Source organism: Grammomys surdaster, unplaced genomic scaffold (genome assembly GCF_004785775.1).
Source record: "Grammomys surdaster isolate TR1022 unplaced genomic scaffold, NIH_TR_1.0 126178, whole genome shotgun sequence".
Lineage (NCBI taxonomy): Eukaryota > Metazoa > Chordata > Mammalia > Rodentia > Muridae > Grammomys > Grammomys surdaster.
Genome location: NW_021620984.1, coordinates 818,135 through 823,314, shown reverse-complemented (window position 1 = coordinate 823,314; position 5,180 = coordinate 818,135). Strand labels below are relative to the sequence as shown.

The 5,180-nt window shown below is 40.6% G+C and overlaps 1 pseudogene; it reads left to right on the top strand.

Moving 5' to 3' along the window:
* Positions 1 to 1,130: 1,130 nt before the first annotated feature.
* LOC114612689 lies at positions 1,131 to 2,112 on the top strand (annotated as a pseudogene).
* The last annotated feature ends 3,068 nt before the right edge of the window (positions 2,113 to 5,180 follow it).

Here is a 5,180-nt window from a genome sequence, read left to right as displayed (position 1 = left end):
GTCCCCAACAGACTGGCACTGTGCTCTTCCCTGGATATCTTTGCTTCCTTTTTCCCTTTAGAATCTTGAACATTATCAATCTAGCCAGTGGATTTGCTATTTCACACATGTTTGTTATGGTGTTTTTCCTTAATAACATGGCTTCCATCTTACAGCTCAAAAGTCTATTTTTATTTTTATTTTTATTTTTTTAAATAATTTATTTTTTCTCAAATCGTAATTCATTCACACAGGGGTTATAAACACAGAAAGGCAGGATGTGGGGAAGGGAATGACACTGGAGTGTGGGTTTTCAGGGGGAATACGGATATCTTTCAGAACCAGGTATCGGCTGGGTGAAGGTTCAGGGGACAAGTCACTATGCTTTTCCTTGTTTTAATGGGATATTAACTCTATCCAGAAGGTAGGAGGTACAGAATGCCATATGTATACTGTATCCTGGATTTGAGAAGTAGGTAGGGAAAAGAGAGAAGAAAATGAGGATGTTAGAGGTGAAAATCACATCATCTATAAAATTTTATTCTCCAATGGATGTGAAATTCTGAGAATAGTGGCAATCATTTAATAAACTGGTTTACGGTGCCAAACTGCAGCTATGGAGCAGGCACCTCCGGACCCCGAGAAGCTGTTGCAGTCTGAACCCCTGGAGCCACCGAGCAGCTTGGCGCTGTGCTGGAAGCTGCAGTCGGTGAGGAGACCGAGGATACCAGGGAAGACGGCTCAGGAGTCGACACGATAATGGGAAATAATTTTTGGTTGAAGAAAATAGAAATCAGTGTTTCAGAAGCAGAGAAGAGAACTGGAAGAAATGCCTTGAACATGCAAGAAACGTACACTGCTTACCTCATCAAGACGTGGTCAGTTGAACATGCTGATGGTCAGAGTGTCCTCACAGACTCTCCGTGGAAGTGGTATAGTGAGTTCGAGTTGTTGAGAAACTACCTTTTAGTGAACTACCCACATGTTGTAGTGCCACCTCTCCCAGAAAAGCGGGCAGAGTTCATGTGGCATAAACTCTCTGCTGATAACATGGATCCAGACTTTGTGGAGAGACGACGGATAGGCTTAGAAAACTTCCCCTTGAGGGTTGCTTCACAGAGTTCATGTGGCATAAACTCTCTGCTGATAACATGGATCCAGACTTTGTGGAGAGACGACGGATAGGCTTAGAAAACTTCCCCTTGAGGGTTGCTTCACATTCTGTCCTTTGTAGAGACAAAATCTTCTCTTTGTTTTTAACACAGGAAGGTAACTGGAAGGAGACTGTGAATGAAACTGGATTTCAGCTGAAGGCAGACTCCAGATTAGAAGCGCTTAATGCAACATTCAGAGTGAAAAACCCAGACAAGAGGTTTACTGAGCTGAGGCACTACAGTGATGAGCTGCAGTCTGTCATCTCTTATCTCTTTCGCGTCAGAGCTAGAGTAGCAGATCGACTCGATGGTGTATATAAAGTACATGGGAATTATGGGAGAGTTTTTAGTGAGTGGAGTGCCGTTGAAAAAGAAATGGGCGATGGGCTACAGAGTGCTGGGCATCACATGGACGTATATGCATCTTCTATTGATGATATTTTGGAAGATGAAGAACACTATGCAGATCAGCTGAAGGAGTATCTGTTTTATGTAGAAGCTCTTCGGGCTGTGTGCAGGAAGCATGAGCTTATGCAGTATGACTTGGAGACAACTGCTCAAGACCTGGCTTCCAAGAAACAGCAGTGCGAGAAGCTGGCCACTGGGACTGTAGGAACATTCTCGGTGAAGGGAATGACTACCAAACTCTTTGGTCAAGAAACTCCAGAGCAGAGAGAAGCCAGGATCAAGGTGCTAGAGGAGCAGATAAATGAAGGGGAGCAGCAGCTGAAGTCTAAGATTCTGGAAGGCAGAGAATTTGTGAAAAACGCATGGGCTGGTATCGACCGCTTCAAAGAACAAAAGAACCGGGACCTAAAGGAAGCCTTCATCAGCTATGCTGTCATGCAGATCAGCATGTGCAAAAAGGGAATTCAGGTTTTGACCAATGCTAAGGAATGCTTCAGCAACATGTAATCCCATAAACTGACCTTCTCTTCAATCAAAGCACCCCAAAACGAAGCACAAATACAAGAAATCCAACTGCTACCCAATACATAAAAGCGTACAGTAAATGAAACAAATCAGCTTTCTTTAAACATAGTTTTGTTCATATAGCAGAAAATGATACATTTTCATGAAGAATAAATGTTATAATTTGAAGTTTTGGGGACTAGTGCTGATTCCAAAAAGTTAATTTAATAAGATACACCAACAGATTGTTAGTCAGGCTTCTAAACCAGTGCCTGCCTATACGTCAGGATGTGAGTTAATTTCCATGTGCTCCTCTCATTGCTGACTGTCCAGATCTCTTCATGGAGGGAGTTCTTCCCAAGACGAGACTCCGTATTTACTTTGTAGGACCCACTTCTGCCATAGGGTTATTTTATCTTGCCTTAGAATTGAGCTGTTTGGTTTGACAAAGCTCAGCAGAAACATGTTGTGAAGTCTAAGGTTTTCTTCCGTGTTCCTAGATTCTGTACCATCTACAACACTAGAAAGTGCCTTCAGTTTGTGTTTCACCAAAATTTAGATACTGGTCAGAAATTTTATACTTCCAACAATGAAGTCTCAGCTTCTCAGATTTGCAGTGGAATAAATACATTTTATGATCTAGAAATTGCTATATAGAAAGTTTTAATTGAACATTATTATTCTCAAATAATTGTTAACTTCAGCAGCAAGCCTCAGTTTCTTCTGCTTGCCTCTGTGTACAGGTACGAGATGTAGCATTTTCCTGTGTGAGACTCTTATATGTAGTGAGCACATGTGGGCTGGTACCTTCACCTAAGTTAACATGCTTTTCTATTGCCTGGCTGTGATTTGTAAAGGTAAATTATGTTGTGTGATATGTATGTTTCATGGTACATATTCAGAAGCCAAGCACTCTGTCTGCCAGCTTGCAGAACCCTAACTGTGCACTCATTATTTCTAATGTTTTAAAAATATACTCAGTACTGTTTGACATTTGACTTTTTTACATGTTTAAAATGTTGCTGGATTTTTGTGCTGTTTGCCAAACTTATATAATAAAGGAGGTATAGTGTTTATTTTCAAAAAAAGAAAAAAATAAACTGGTTTATTTAGAATCTGTAAGAGATTAGCAGGACATATATCATCATGCATGTACAAAGTAAGGAAATTGAAACACAAAGACCTATTTAATGGCTAACCATTTCAGGCTAGCAGTAGCAACTCAAGAAAACAGATTCTCTTATATGTTTCTGTTTTCTTTTCAAAGGCTGTGTGGCCCTGCAGAGTTAATGAGAAGTAACATTTGCTAATTAGTACCTCATTGGTACGGACACTGCCTTTCAAAACATAAATAAATAAAATAAAAACTGGCACATTGCAATTGGACAAAACAAAAAGATGGAAAGCAGCCTAAGAAAAGGCACAAGAATCAGAGATCTACTTGTTTGCAAACTCAGAAATCCCATAAAACACTAAACCAGAAGGCATAACATATGCCTAGAAGACATGGTACAAACTAGTGTATACTGCCTCAGTCTCTTGGAATTCATATGAGCTTTGATCTTGTTCATTTACAGGGACTTTTTTCCCCTTGAAGTCCTCCATTCCCTCTGGTTTTAACACTCTTTCTGCCTCCTCTTCCACAAGGTTTCTTTAGCCCTGAGAAGAGGGATTTGATGAAGACACCCTGTTTAGGGATGACTGTTCCCGGGTTTCTTGTTCTCTGTATGATGTCTGGCTGAAGGTGTGCTGGGAGTCAGTCTGTTGCTATGTATAAAAGTACTAAATTCTACACCCCAAATTTTGGTTTGCCTTCCACAGTGTTCATTCTCTTGTATGCTGGCTTTTGTTACGAAAGCTTACTCCGTCATTTTAAAGCTATTGGTAAGTAAAAGGCTAAAGCCTGTGGTTAGTCAGTAGAGAGAGGAAGGTGGGACTGGAGAAACAAGTGAGGGCTTTAAGAGAGACCAGTTGAAAAGAGAGATAAAGACAGAGACAGGGGAGAATAAAGAAGACAGAGACAGGAGGAAGCTGCCATCAGAGAAGACACTGTAAGAATATGGCTAGAAGTGCATCCTGAGGACAGGCTGGTGAAGAAGAAACAGCCTGAGAAAGACTCATACAGTAAGTAACACGTGGTATATGGTTGGGATGTAGGTGAGAATAGAATAGAACATCCCCAATCAAGGTTTACCTCTTGTAAGCAGAACACCAGGTTTCCGTGTCTTTTATACAAGCAAGGTAGAATAAATAATTTAACATAGGCCTCTATTTCTATTCAGTGGAGGAAGAAGTTTCTGTGACGAGAGCTGAGCAAGGTACTGCTCTATGAGTAAAGCGTAACATCATTAGGAGTTATTTTATTGCAATAGGTTTTGTTGTTTGTTTTTAATTCTTTAGAAGAGTAGTATGTGGTTTTCCTTTGGGTCTCAGGTTCTTGGTCACCAAGGCAGTGTGAGGTATGGGTTGCACTTTGTGGATTAGGCCTTAAATCAGATATTACTTGGTTACTCCAGGAAGGTTTGTGGCACTATTACTCTATATATCTTGCAGGCAGGACATCAGTGTAGATCAAAGGGTTCGTGGCTGGGTTTGTGATTCGATTTTGGTAGGATCTATCCTGTACAAACCAACAAACAAAAACAACAAAACTCCACAAAAAAAAAAAACACAAAACAACAACAAAAACAGCCATAAACAAAAACGCTAGCACATAGGGGTGAAGTCTCTTTGTAGGCACCTACTTGGCTATTCCACGGTAAATGAGTTGGGCAGGTGTTGCCTTCAGAAATGGGGTCTTGTGTAGAGAACAACTTACAATCTTGGCAAGAGTCTAGGTTGTTTGGGGATTCCCATGTGACCCATTTGGCCAACTCAATTAGATGTAAATCAAGCCCGGCTCTGGAATCTTCATTTGACAACAAGAGATGGATGGCCAGTTGTAGTTCTGTGTGCCCTATTATTTGGCAATTTCATTTAGATCACCTTCATATATGTATATAGTTTTGGAATCTTATACTGTATTAGATTTCTATATGCCTTAAATGGTTTGTAATTTTGGCTCTTTCTACCCTTATTTCCTACTTCATGTCCTTCTCTCCCCTCTCTCTCCACATGATCCTCCTGTCCCAGTCT